The sequence below is a fragment of the Schistocerca americana genome, chromosome 2 (assembly GCF_021461395.2).
Source record: "Schistocerca americana isolate TAMUIC-IGC-003095 chromosome 2, iqSchAmer2.1, whole genome shotgun sequence".
Taxonomy (NCBI): Eukaryota; Metazoa; Arthropoda; class Insecta; order Orthoptera; family Acrididae; genus Schistocerca; species Schistocerca americana.
In genome coordinates, this window is record NC_060120.1 from 307,653,226 (window position 1) to 307,668,575 (window position 15,350).

General features: G+C 43.6%; 1 pseudogene; it reads right to left on the reverse strand.

The window, feature by feature from the left end:
* Positions 1 to 730: 730 nt before the first annotated feature.
* On the reverse strand, positions 731 to 848 carry LOC124596811 (annotated as a pseudogene).
* Between the last annotated feature and the right edge of the window lie 14,502 nt (positions 849 to 15,350).

Genomic DNA, 15,350 nt, shown 5'->3' on the forward strand with positions numbered 1-15,350 from the left:
AACAGTTTTCCTGCGTATTACCTTGAGCAGAATACGGAACTGTAGCTTGTGTACAAACATCACGCTTTCCACTTTGCTGTTGCCGTGAGATGACACCCTCCAGCATGTGGTAAACATTCGTCACAACCACTCTCCTTTGTCACTTCTATGACTATCTCCTGTATGGCGCCCCCTGGTGCAGGGTGGGGCGGCTACGAGCCAGAATGACGTGAGAGGTGGTTGGACGCGAGGTGGGAACCCAGGTGTCTCCAAAGAAAGGCAGCTGCTAATGTAACAAGTTCTTTTACTGACGCATCTACGCTGCTTGACACACTCGGTCAGCGGCTGGCTGGCCACTGACTTGGTGATGGGCTGGCTGCCCACATACTCCGCGTTGCTGACACAGTACTACGCCGCGCCGACGGCCTCGTTATGTAAGCTAGCTGCGTGGATCCCGCGCCAGCGGTATGCTGAGACGACGCTTCTGCGTCCACTACGACGTCAGCCACCGTCCGGTGGCGTCACGGCGGGAGATGTCCACAGCGCTCAGACGCCTATCCGGCCGCTGGTGTGCAAGGAAAGCGACCCGCTGCCCCTGAGCAGGAGCCAGTTTTGCTGATGGTGATGACCTAGAGAGGATGCGGATAGGATGCGGATAGGAGGGGTGTGGGGTCAGCACACACCGAAGCCGCTACTATTCGGTCGAGTAGCTCCTCAATTGGCATCACGAGGCTGAGTACACCTCGAAAAATGGCAACAGCGCATGGTGCCCTGGATGGTCACCCATCCAAGTGCCGACCACGCCCGACAGCGCTTAACTTCGGTGATCTCACGGGAACCGGAGTATCCACTGCGGCAAGGCCTTTGCCTCAATAAATAATGCAACAAATTTTTTTCGTGGACAATTTCGGTTGACGAAATGCGGCATTTGCTGTGGGACATCATGGAATATTCTCGCTTCAGTCCCAAGAGTTTCATGACGTTCTAATAGGCGGCGGTACTATACGTAGCGTTCAAAATGGCATCTTAACGGAGGTGCGTTCCAAGCAGAGAAATGTCAACGAGTTTCTTTTGGCGAAAAACCATGGCATCGCAGATAGTCATAGGCGCTTGTTGAATGTCTACGGAGACCTGGCAGTGAACAAAATCACGGTGAGTCGTTGGACGAGGCGTTTTTCACCATCGCAGCAAGGTCACGCAAACCTGTCCGATCTCCAGCGTGCCGTCCAGCCGCACACAGCTGAGACTCCTGCAGTTCTGGAGCATGTGAACAGTTTCATTCGAGATGATGGGCGGGTCACAATCAAACACCTCGCTGCACAACTGGACGTCTCTGTTGGTAGTGCTAACACACTGGTCCACCAATTCGGGTAGCCAAAGACGTGTGCACCCTGGGTTCCTCGCCGTCTAACAGAATATCATAAAGAGCAACGAAGGACCATCTGTGCGGAATTGCTTGCGCGTTACGAGGCTCATCGTGACAATTATTTGTCGAACATCGTACCAGACATTGAAACATGGTTTCATCTCTTCGAAATGGAAAGATAACGGCAATACATGGGGTGGAGCCACACCACCTCTCCTCCAAAGAAAAACTTCAAATCCTCACCTTCATCCGCTAAATTCATGGAAACGGTCTTCTGGGACTCTTAAGGGGTTATTCTACACTACTGGCCATTAAAAGTGCTACACCAATAAGAAATGCAGATGGTAAACGGGTATTGATTGTACAAATATATTAGACCTACACTAGAACTGACATGTGATTACATTTTCACGCGATTTGGGTGCATAGATCCTGAGAAATCAGTACCCAGAACAATCACCTCTGGCTGTAATAACGACCTTGATACGCCTGGGCATTGAGTCAAACAGAGCTTGGATGGCGTGTACAGGTACAGCTGCCCGTGCAGCTTCAACACGATACCACACTTCATCAAGAGTAGTGACTGGTGTATTGTGACGAGCCAGTTGCTCGGCCAACATTGACCAGACGCTTTCAGTTGGTGAGAGATCTGGAGAATGCGCTGGCCAGCAGAAAGGCCCGTATAGGGCCTGCAACATGCGGTCGTGCGTTATCCTGCTGAAATGTAGGGTTTCGCAGGGATCGAATGAAGGGTAGAGCCACGGATCGTAACACGTCTGAAATGTAGCGTCCACTGTTCAAAGTGCCGTCAGTGCGAACAAGAGGTGACCGAGACGTGTAACCAATGGCACCTCATACCATCACGTTGGGTGATACGCCAGTATGGCGATGACGAATACACGCTTCCAATGTGCGTTCACCGCGATGTCGCCAAACACGGATGCGACCATCATGATGCTGTAAACAGAACCTGGATTCATCCGAGAAAATGACGTTTTGCCATTCGTGCAGCCAGGTTCGTCGTTGAGTACACCATCGCAGGCGCTCCTGTCGGTGATACAGCGTCAAGGGTAACCGCAGCCACGGTCTCCGAGTTGATAGTCCATGCTGCTGCAAACGTCGTCGAACTGTTCGAGCAGATGGTTGTTGTCTTGCAAACGTCCCCATCTGATGACTCAGGGATCGAGACGTGGCTGTACGATCCGTTACAGCCATGCGGATAAGATGCCTGTCATCTCGACTGCTAGTGATCCGAGGCCGTTGGGATCCAGCACAGCGTTCCGTATTACGCTCCTGAACCCACCGATTCCATATTCTGCTAACAGTCATTGGATCTCGACCAACGCGAGGAGCAATGTCGCGATACGATAAACCTCAATCGCGATAGGCTACAATCCGACGTTTTTCAAAGTCGGAAACGTGATGGTACGCATTTCTCCTCCTTACACGATGCACCACAACAACGTTTCACCAGGCAACGCCGGTCAACTGCTGTTTGTGAATGAGAAATCGGTTGGAAACATTCCTCATGTCAGCACGTTGTAGGTGTTGCGATCGGCGCCAACCTTGTGTGAATCCTCTGAAAAGCTAATCATTTGCATATCACAGCATCTTCTTCCTGTCGGTTAAATTTCGCGTCTGTAGCACGTCATCTTCGTGATGTAGCAATTTTAATGGCCAGTAGTGTATTTGATATCCTCCCTCATGGAGCAATTATCGGCTCTCTTAGGAAACTGAGGAAACGACTTCAGCGTGTTCGTCGTCACAAAAATGCATCCCTGTTCTAACGCAAGGCCTAACACAAGTCTGTACGTCAGAGAGGAGCTCACAAAACATAATTGGACAGTTCTGCCTCATCCACCCCACAGCCGAGTCTCGCATCCTCCGACTTCTCTCTGTTTGGCCCAATGCACTCCGCGGCAAGCAGTAACTGGATGATAAGGGGGTTATTGATGCAGCAAGACGTTGGCTCCAACGTCGGCCAGTGGTACCGTACGGGCATACAGGCCCTCCCGGTAAGGTTGCGTAAGGCCGTCGCGTTGAACGGAGATTATGTTGACAATCAGAGTTTTGTAGCCAAAAGAGTGGAGAATAATACAGTGTATTAGAATCACCAGAAAAACCAACGTGATTTCATAAAAATAAGAATGTGTTTCATTACTTATTAAACACCCCTCTTAAATGGCTTGAAAAACATAAGGTACATTTTTAAACACTTTCCTTGATCTCAAATTTCCAGAGTTTAATCCGGTGAAACATCTATGCCATCTCTTCAATTTTCTCATTAATTCCCTGGTCGCAGGATTGAGTCCAGTAATTACAATTCTTCTATTTATGTTACACACGTATCTCAGAACTTTCCAGGTAGTGGGCCGGAGCTGAGGAATTAATACTTTTTCAAATATCGAGTATGTGAGCCAAGTACAAGGTATGGGAATTACAACCTACATGGTTAGGTATCATTGATAATGTCTTAGGAGGAGGAGGAGGAGGAGGAGGAGGAAGGGGAGGGGGAAGAGGAGTAAATTACTATTACTACTAGTTTTCTACAGTACCGAAAAATGAGACCAATGCCTCATCAATTGGGCTATAACTCTTTGGAGGTTCGAATCCTCCCTCGGGCATGGGTGTGTGTGTGGTGTCCTTAGCGTAAGTTTAAGTTAGATTAAGTATTGCGTAAGCTTAGGGACCAATGACCTCAACAGTTTGTTCCCATAAGACCTTACCATAAAATTTGGACTATTAACTCCTGCACCTTACAACTGACATGGATATTCAGTACTTGAAAAATTACAACCTCTGGACGTCAAATTCTTGATATGAGAAGTAAGGAAATACTTGTTTCATGAAAATAGCAACATTTCCCAATGAAATTCAATTTGTGAGCTGAGAAGTATGGAAAACCTGTGCAAGTGTCGAAATACCGAAAATATCATAGTCCCCTAAATGGGTCTTGAACGATGAACTTCACAGGTGGAAAATCTCTCTGTCAGAGGAACAACATGTAGGCTATTTCTAATTGAACGAGAGTTCTTTATTATTATTATTATTATTATTATTATTATCATTATTATTATTATTATCATTATCATTGAACAATCTGTTTTTTATGAATTTACTGCCCCCATCCACATTAAGTACCGTTAGGACAGTAATTAGAATTCTCGTTCAGCATCTACTCATATTTACATTGCAAGGTAGCACTGCAGATAACATGGCGTATGATACCTGCAGAAATCCATCAGCACATAATATGGTCACATCCGCATGTGTACCTGCTGCGTGTGCTGCAAACGGCAGTTATTGTGAATACTAATAGTTGTTCATAACAATGTAACACTGCAGTGTACAATACAAACTTAATCTTTTCCTTAAATTTCGTGCACGGTGTTGAGATTTCCATGCGTTCGTAGGGAATTAAAACTTCTGACACGAATTATTACATTTATTCTTCCTCATAAGTACAATCACCATCATCACCATCGTCATCACTATCATTACCAACTACTTCAAGCTTTTGACCGACGAATGTAAACTCGTCTCTTCGTGCTAGGTTCGTTATTTACATTTAGTCGGCAGCCACCTTTTGTTGGACAACAGAGTACCGTGGGATCTTTCTTTTACAGCTCAGTTTCAAAATTACAGTTTTTGATTACTTTCCCTAAGTCAAACGCAAATCGATGTAATACATCTCTATAGCAGGAAAGTGCTACTTGGCTTACGCACAAATATGAACGTCATAATAGCACAATGTACCATTCGCAAGTTTTTAAAGAAATTATATAGACTGATAAACTCGCCGATTAATCCCATAAACTCAATCAATCAATCAATCAATGAAATTATAAAAAAGAGTGATGAATGTTAATTACCATTTGAATGGAATTAATAGACTTTGAGAAAGCTTTTGACTCAGTATCAACAAAACTTTGCAAACCAGAAACTTTTTCAAGACGTTTAGAACACGTTCTGAAGTCCCGGCGTTTTGTGCAGTCAGATACCATTACAAAGACAGAGAGTAAAATAAAATATTAAACTCGTTTTGGGTCACAGATCCGGACTGTTTAGTATTTACCATTTAAATGAAACTAGACACAGGGCTATAGACCAATTAATTAAAAACTCGATGAGTTTGACGTCTGTATTTACACATTAAAAATAATTTTCCCAAGAGCCTGGTCACTCTGACGGAGCAGAACCGAATCGAAGAATCACATTGCATGAATTACGGACCCCAATTGTCAGAAAACAAATCAGACTTATAAAGTGTAGTGTATTTGTACAAGTTTTTTAGTAGAAAATAATATTTTCTTGTAAAAGAATTGAATTTAAAATTTTATGAAAAACTTATCCCTCATTTGCTGTAAATGGATTTGAATGTTGTATATGGTTAATGGCTGAAACTGATAGTTATTACTGATGTGTATAAATAATGTTTGTCTGTATGGTTACGAAACCAGCAGCCAATAACTAAGAAAATCTGTTTCTGGTATAAGTATCAAAATGTAGAATCTTACTACATAGACTGTATTTACAGAACGAACAGTGATGATGTAAATAGCAACAAACCACATCTTAATTACTGAAAAAAGCAACAAATGATGTAGAACAGCTACTGCGAAAGATTAACATTCAAATTAGCATAGATTTTTGTTTCTTAAGCAAATATGTTTCATGTATGTTTTGGGCATCTTCCGTGGTTGGAAAAGTAGGTCATTATTTTATTACTCCTAATACATTGGCCGGAAAAAATCGCATCGCCAAGGAGTTGTGCGATATAAACAAAAGTTGGTAGGCATGTTTCTACATCTGAAAGATGATATCTATTCAAATTTCACGCCATTCGCCTAAGAGTGGCGCCAGTAGCTCCTCTGTGTGGATACAAATCAGGTATGCTTTAAATACATGCTGTAACGGCCATGAGACTTGAGATTGGATGTGGTGAGTTGATGTTAGTCAAGAATGCCTTTAACATGACAAAGACGACAATACCAACACCTCACTTAGTTTCAACGAGGTCGTGTAATAGCGCTACCAGAAGCTGTATGTTCCTACTGGGATACTGCAGAGAGACTTGGCAAGAATGTAGCCACTGTACAAGATTGCTGGCAGTGGTGGTCACCAGACTGTACAGTCGCTAGAAGACCGAGCTCTGGACAGCCGCCGGCCGCTGTGGCGGAGCGGGTCTAGGCGCTTCAGTCCGGAACCGCGCTGCTGCTACGGTCGCAGGTTTGAATCCTGCCTCGGGCGTGGATGTGTGTGATGTCCTTAGGTTAGTTAGGTTTTAGTAGTTCTAAGTTCTAGGGGACTGTTGACCTTAGATGTTAAGCCCCATAGTGCTTAGAGCCATTTGAGCCATTTGAACAGCCACGTGGTGCTACCGAGAGGGAAAACCAGCGTGTTGGGCGTGTGGGTCTGGCACATCGTACTGTATCTGGAGCTGCGATCTGAGTAGCCCTTGGCACCACACTGACACAACTAACCATTCAAACCGATTACTTCAAAGGCAGTTCCAAGCCAGACGCCCTTTATCGTGCATCCCACTAAACCCAAACAACCGCCGTTTGCTACTTCAGTGGTATCAAGCGAGAGCTCGTTGGAGGTCAGGGTGGAGATTTGTTGCGTTTTCCGAAGAAAGCTGGTACTGCCTCGGTGCCAGTGATGGCCGAGTATGCGTTAGGAGGAGGCCTGTTGAGGGCCTGCGACCAGTCGGTTTGTCTGCTAGACACACTGGACCTACACCTGTAGTTATGGTCTGGGATGCAATTTCGTATGACAGCAGGAGCACTCTCGTCGTTATCCCACGCACCCTGACTGTTCATTTGTGCGTTAATCTGGTGATTCGACCTCTTGGGTTGCCATTCATGAACAGCATTCCAGTGGGTGTTTTCGAACATGATAACACTTGCCGTCATACCGCTATTGTAACCCAACATGCTCTACAGAGTGTCGACATGTTGCCTGAACTTGCTCGATCACCAGATCTGTCTCCAGTCGAACACATATGGGACATCATCGGCCGGCAACTCCTGCCTATCCACAACCAGCATTAACCGACCCCGTATTGACCGACCAAGTACAACAGACATGGAACTCCATCCCACAAACTGACATCCGGCACCTGTACAACACAATACATGCACGTTTGGTTGTTTGCGTTCAACATTCTGGCGGTTACACCGGTTATTGTTGTACCAGCATTTCACGTTTGCGACGGCGGATCTTGCGCTTACATTAACATACGTTGTTACGATGTGAGTCACTTAAATATATTACCTAGACAAATGTATTCCCTAAATTTCATTACTCTACATTAATCACTTTTTGATGCTGTAATTTTTTCCGTAAGTATATTCTATTTCTAATAGGTTAATTAATGTATAGAGTATTTCATAGTTTTTACATGAACACTTTTTTTACTTAAGCTACAAATGCAGTATGTGGACTGAACACATATTTTTCTCTCTCCTGTCTTCTGCATGCGTCCATTGAGTTTTTTTGTGTTTGAGTGCAGTAATGCTAACAGAAGAGCCAACGGCGCAGGAAACTTGAAACGTTGCTTCGAGACAATGCACTTATAACCCGAGCAGATTTCATCACATATATTCGGGAAGGAAACTTGGGGCCTTCAACATCATTTCCTTAACATAACATTCAATATGCTGGAAAAGGAGGGTGAAACAGTTTTGATTATTTTATTAATCTTCAGTTCGAAGACTGATTTGATTCAGTGCTCCACCCTGTTCTATACTGCACTAGCTTCTTCATCTCTGCATAACTTCTTGAAACTAGTTACTGTTTTGAGCCCCCCCTAGTACCAATTTCCACCTCAAGTATATGCACCAGGATGTCCTGTTAACCTGTCCCTTCTTGTAAACGAATCGTGCCACACAATAATGTTCTCCCCTCTTTAATTCAGTACTTCTTCATTGTTAGTTACTCAGTCTACCAATCTAATATACATAGTACTTCTATAACTCCATATTTCAGAAGCTTCTGTTTTCTTCTTGTCTGTAGTGTTTATCGTTCACGTTCAACTACTGTGTAAAGCTATGCTTCAAACGAGGATTTTGAGAAAGTACTGCCTAACACCTTAATTTATATAAGAGGTTAGCATATTTCTTAGAAAAGCTTTTCTTGCTATTTCAAATCTGCATTTTGTATCCCCTGTACTTCTGCAATCGTCAGTTATCATTCATTCGTTCCACCTATCAGTTTTCCCTTCTCTGCATAGTACTGGCTCTTTATTTCCATACAGCTGATTCTTTCTTCAAAGGTTAGTTTAAGTCTTCAACAAACGTCATGGTACTTTAATGTAGTCGTGAATTATTCTCCAGTTTCGCATTTCTTTGCGAGTCATTCCTGCTTCACTACTTTGCCATATCTGTCAATCTTGCTTTTATGATTCTATATTTCATTTGCTGCATTTTTATACTTGCTTTTCATCAAACAAATTTTGTGTGTCCTGTGTAACGTAAGGATTTCTACTGCGCTTATGTTTTTGCTTAGTTTGTATTTGTTTAGCCAACTTCAGTCATTTGTTGCCTAATAGTCGCTTTGAGACAAACTTTGGTTGTTTCATCTTGTCCAAATCACATCTCCTTAATTTGCTACCGTTCCGAAACTTCATCAGCTTTGATCTGCATTTCATAACTGATGTTTGATTAATAACTAAAGATAAAATTCTGTTGCAAAGGACAGGTATTAGTTATTCCTATCCACAAAATAAATACCAATGAACTCACAACTCAGAAAGAAATGTTGCCAATATGAACCGTTATCATTGCATACTTTGTCAACGCGTCAGCCCCTCATGGCGTCAAAAACTGGAACGATTTGATGTGTTCAGCGACTATCGTTAAAAGATGTTCCAGCGGAAGTTCATGAGCCGCCGTAACCAACGTCCGTCTCCAATTTCCCGGACAAGTTCAGGTTCATACTATACGTGACGGTTACTCGCACTGGTGTCGTTCAGAAACACTCGGCTGTGAAGTGACGTAGGGGAAGGTGAAGAAGTGTACTGAGTTATTGCAATAGTCATTGCTGGATCGCGCCTACTTACACACTCGCCAACTCCGGGAACCTTCGTTACCCTACGTGGGTCCTAGGCCTCCAGGCCCGTTTCCCCTTCGCATGATTCTGTGACGGAGTGTAAGATTCGCGTGAGAGTTTGTCACGCAGTTGTGAATTCGACAATCACGTAGAAACAAAGTTTTTTTTAATTTTATAAACAATATAAATACAGGTCCATTTCGTACACTCGTTTTGACTATCAGCCTTGAATATTGAGACTTTAGTTTTTTTATTAATTTCAATGCAAAAAGCACGTTACCGACTTTCTTACAGTGTAAATTTCAAGCCAAAAATAATCATAATATGATGAACGACCCATTTGAAACACGATGGGTCGTTGCCATCAAAGTCTGTTCATAAGACATGAAATTTATTCACAGATGCGAATACGAACAACCACCAGCTGCATAATGAAAGGCCGGCCGTTGTGGCCGAGCGGTTCTAGGCGCTTCAGTCTGGAACCGCGTGACCGCTACGGTCGCAGGTTGGAATCCTGCCTCAGGCATGGATGTGTGTGATGTCCTTCGGTTGGTTAGGTTTAAGTAGTTCTAAGTTCTAGGGCACTGATGACCTCAGAAGTGAAGTCCCATAGTGCTCAGAGCCATTTGTACCATTTTTGAAGAAATACTGCATCGTTTTCCTTAACGACACAGGCTCTGCAATATCGCAGCTTATTCATATCACATAACACTGAAAACAGTTCACATGTTCATGGGAGGATCTGTCATGTACTTGAGGCTGTTGCACAATGACACAGAATAACACGGTTTAATGCCGCATGACGGTGGATTTCCAAAGGCGGGAAGAGCTTCTTACTTACGGAATTGTCGATAAAACAGCAAATCCTATCTCAACTTGGATTAATTGCTAACAAGCGTCGTGCGAACTCAAAAAAATCAGTTTCGTCTATGAAAACTAATAAAACTTAACATTTTATGACATATACGGTGATTCCGTGATGATGCTACACATTTTCAGCAATGTTGTAGGATGGTAAATGTATAAATTAAATGTCGAAAGTCATAAGTAAAAATCGTTCTGATACCTCGGACAGTAGACCTCTTGTACTGCAGTCTCTTTGCTTTCGTTGTTTGGGAGGAGGCAGTATGGTCCTAAACAAGAAAAAAAGTCCAGTAAGCTTGGGCTCTAAAGTGCATACCTTATGAATCTTTGCTGCTATGAAGCACGTTTCTTGTACTGAACAAGTGCTGATAGCTTTTAAGATACGCACTTTAGAGCCCATGTTTACTGGACATTTTTCTCTTGTTTGGACCATACTGCCTATTCCCGACAAATGGGAAACAAAGAGCTTAAAAAATGGTTCAAATGGCTCTGAGCACTATGGGACTTAACATCTGAGGTCATCAGTCCCCTAGAACTTAGAACTACTTAAACCTAACTAACCTAAGGACATCACACACATCCATGCCCGAGGCAGGATTCGAACCTGCGACCGTAGCGGTCGCGCGGTTCCAGACTGTAGCGCCTAGAACCGCTCGGCCACTCCAGCCGGCAAAGAGCTTACAGTAGAAAAGGTTGTGACAAAGGAGGAGTGGCCCATACCATCCAACTTTATTTACACTCCTCATTTATAAGATAAAGCATACATATATTTTTTTGCTAATATTCATTTTCAAATATTAATAGTAATACTACGGTAGTAAGTACATGTTACATAAAATGTCAATTTGCATAAACGCAAATCCCCTCCAAAACCTTATTATGCAGGTAATCCCATTTAGTTTGTGATTGTATTGTAATAAGCCGGCCGGAGTGGCCGAGCCGTTCTAGGCGCTACAGTCTGGAATCGCGCGACCGCTACGGTCGCAGATACGAATCCTGCCTCGGGTATGGATGTGTGTGATGTCCTTAGGTTAGTTAGATTTAAGTAGTTCTAAGTTCTAGGGGACTGATGACCTCAGAAGTTAAATCCCATAGTGCTCAGAGCCATTTGAACCATTTTGAATTGTAATAATTAATTTCACTAGAAATGCAATGTTCGGTAAGGACTGTACTTATAAAATATCGTACAGTTAGCTGTCCGTAACTACATTTTCAACTAATACTTTAAATCCAAAGGCAAGACCCCATTCACTACGAAGAGTGATTTACCCTTATTTAAGTAATGCAATTATAGTTGCCTAAACTTAATCAGTTTATCAGATGTAGTTAATTAAAGATTTCAAGTAGCCTAAACTTTCAGAAGAGTCTATGACAAAAGTAATGTAACATTCCAGGATTTATTCACTTACTTTTGTTGATCTGAAGTTTCTGCATCCAATGACATCCATATTATGTGACAATCTTCATTAATTAAGAATTAATTAACTTTCAATAACTAAATTTCATCGTTCAGTGTGGTTGCCATAAGTATAATCGAGTGAATTCCAGAATGTATCATAGGTTTGTTCTGTACATTTTAATAGCTACTGCTCATATCCAATATTTTTTAAAACCAGACTTTACCATACTTTCTACTGCTATTAAGGAATGAATATTTTAACCTACAGAATTTTCGAACTATAAATGAATAACCAAATTACTTAATATTCTAGCGCGAGTCTTCATAAGGCCAAAGCTCGAGCCATTCGAGTTAGTCTGTTTTTACTCTACGTTAGTCTACGTTCAGTCTTAATCTCGATTTCGTTTCGGTCAGTTCGCGTAAAGTCTCACAAGTCCTAGAAATGCATGGGTCGCGTCATTGGATCGCGCTTGTTATTCCTTCAGCACCACGTTTCTGTTACAGAAAAGTATGCAATGCATCTTGTATTTGCGTTTATTTACGTCAGCCTCGGGAAGCGTTATATTTGCAATAAACGTTGCGTAAGCAATACCGTGTGACGTCATCTGCAGGTTGTAAGCAGTACCTGATAGAATGTGAGTAAAACTCTTTGAGTATATGTGCAGTTATTGCCACTGTATGTTGTGGGAAGATTAATAATATTTCGTGTGCCTGTAATATATTTCAGAACTGCTTAAATGGTTGTTAATGAACTATTATTGCCACTATTAGTAAGGATTTGTAAGTCATTTCGAAAAGAGGAAGAATTTTCCATGTGAAACTATAAAGTAACTGAAATTACAGTGAAATCCAGACCATTAGCTGTTTACAGGCGTTGATAAATATCAATGGGGACAGTTGAAAATGTGTGCCCCGACCGCGACTCGAATCCGGAATCTCCTGTTTTACATGGCAGACGCTCTGTCCGACTGAGCCATCGAAGACACAGATGATAGTACGACTGCCGGGACTTATCTCTGGCACGCTCCCCGTGAGACCCACATTTCCAAGCATGTAAGCAGGACATCCCGGGTTCGAGTCCCAGTCGGGACACACAATTGTCCCCGTTGATATTTATGAACCCTTGTATGCAGATAATGGTCTGGATTTCACTGTAATTTCGTTCTTCAGAGGTGCAATATCGCCAATGGTATCTGTTCTTTCGGGCATCTTCATATAAAGTAACTGTTTCATTTTTCACTTAGTTGGGTACGGAATCCCGTCACATAAGTTTTCAGATGGTGAACCAGCGTGCGTGTGGAGCTACCGAGTGCAGATAATTCTACAAGTATGTGCCGAAACGTGACAAGGTCCACTGTCAGAAGTATCAGAACGATTTTCGCTGATAACTTCCAATTCGGTCCCCTACCTCAACAGTTTGAGGTGCTGGTTTGAGAACGTTTTTCCATACAAGCGACTTATCATTGGGCGTCCGTCCCTCCCCCTCCCTTCATCTCCCTCCTTTTCCCTCGGACCCATGTCAGTTTTTGCTGCTAATCGCGATGCCCACTGTAGACAAATCTTCCACTTGGGCGCCCTGACGCCCCCCTCAGCTTGACGCGCCAAGCGGCTGCTATTAACTGTGATACGTCCTGTGTAGAAATCTCACAGTTGTGCCTCCCTCCCATCTTGGCGCCCCAAGCGTTTGGGCTTCTATCGCTTGGGCCTTAAACCGGCCATGCATTTATCCTTCCCTATCATTCCTAAAACTCTGTAACATCGTCACGGAAAACAATTTACAACTAACAATTAGCTCAGAGACATTTGGCATTTCATCCTGGAAATACATGGAAATCTAAGAAAAATGTTTGCTGAAACAAAGTGACTGTATTCATGACTCACTGTCGCCACTGAGGAATGACAGTGGTTAAGGTTGGCAGTTGGGCAGTTAACAGGGTTCTGTCTCTTCGCGACTCTCGCCTGCTAAAATCAACCTAACAGTTCGGTAGAGCATAAGACTCGCAGAGCGTGTGTTTCGTGATGAAAGCAGTTCCGTCCTGCTTTGTACACTACTTTCCATTAAAATTGATACACCACGAAGATGACGTGCTACAGACGCGAAATTTAACCGACAGGAAGAAGGTGCTGTGATATGCAAATGATTAGTTTCTCAGAACATTCACACAAGGTTGGCGCCGGTAGCGACCCCTACAACTTGCTGACATGAGGAAAGTTTCCAACCGATTTCTCATACACAAACAGCAGTTGACCGGCGTTGCCTGGTGGAACGTTGTTTTGTTGCCTCGTGTAAGGAGGAGAAATGCGTACCATCACGTTTCCGACCTTCATAAAGGGCGGATTGTAGCCTATCGCGATTGCGGTTTATCGTATCGCGACATTGCTGCACTCGTTGGTCGAGATCCAATGACTGTTAGCAGAATATGGAATCGGTGGGTTCAGGAGGGTAATACGGAACGCCTTGCCGGATCCCAACGGCCTCCTATCACTAGCAGTCGAGATGACAGGCATCTTATCCGGATGGCTGTAACGGATCGTGCAGTCAAGTCTCGATCCCTGAGTCAACAGATAGGGATGTTTCCAAGACAACAACCATCTGCACAAACAGTTCGACGACGTTTGCAGCAGCAAGGACTATCAGCTCGGAGACCATGGCTGCGGTTACCCTTGACGCTGCATCACAGACAGGAGCGCCTGCGATGGTGTACTCAGCGACGAACCTGGCTGCACGAATGGCAAAACGTCATTTTTTCGGATGAATCCAGGTTCTGTTTACAGCATAATGATGGTCGCATCAGTGTTTGGTGACATCGTGGGGAACGCACATTGGAAGCGTGTATTCGTCATCGCCATACTGGCGTATCACCCGGCGTGATGGTATGGGGTGCCATTGGTTACACGTCTCGGTGACCTCTTGTTCGCATTGACGGCACTTTGAACAGTGGACGTTACATTTCAGATGTGATACGACCCGTGGCTCTACCCTTCATTCGATCCCTGCGAAACCCTACATTTCAGCAGGATAATGCACGACCGCATGTTGCAGGTCCTGTACGGGCCTTTCTGGATACAGAAAATGTTAGACTGTTGCCAGCACATTCTCCAGATCTCTCACCAATTGAAAGGGTCTTGTGAATGGTGGCCGAGCAACTGGCTCGTCACAATACGCCAGTCACTGCTCTTGATGAAGTCTGGTATCGTGTTGAAGCTGCATCGTCAGCTGTACCTGTACACACCATCCAAGCTCTGTTTGACTCAATGCCCAGGCGTATCAAGGCCGTTATTACGGCCAGAGGTGGTTGATCGGGGTACTAATTTCTCAGGATCAATGCACCCATTTTGCGTGAAAATATAATCACATGTCAGTTCTAGTATAATATATTTGTCCACTGAATACCCGTTTATCATCTGCATTTCGTCTTGGTGTAGCAATTTTAATGGCCGGTAGTGTATTTCGGGGTGACGTAATTGCAGGCATCCGTCGTTCAAACGATGGGGAAAATAAAATATTGCTATTGTGGAGTCTAGTGTAACCGCTATTATTCGCCTTTTTCTAGATGGAAAACAGGGGAATTAGTGATTACGGTGAGCGAAATGTGTACTGTTAAAAAAATACGGAAGTAAATGTGCAGCATTTCAGTACCATTTGTAATCGTGTGAGCGTCAGAATACTTGGCAGAATTTCAGCCTTTT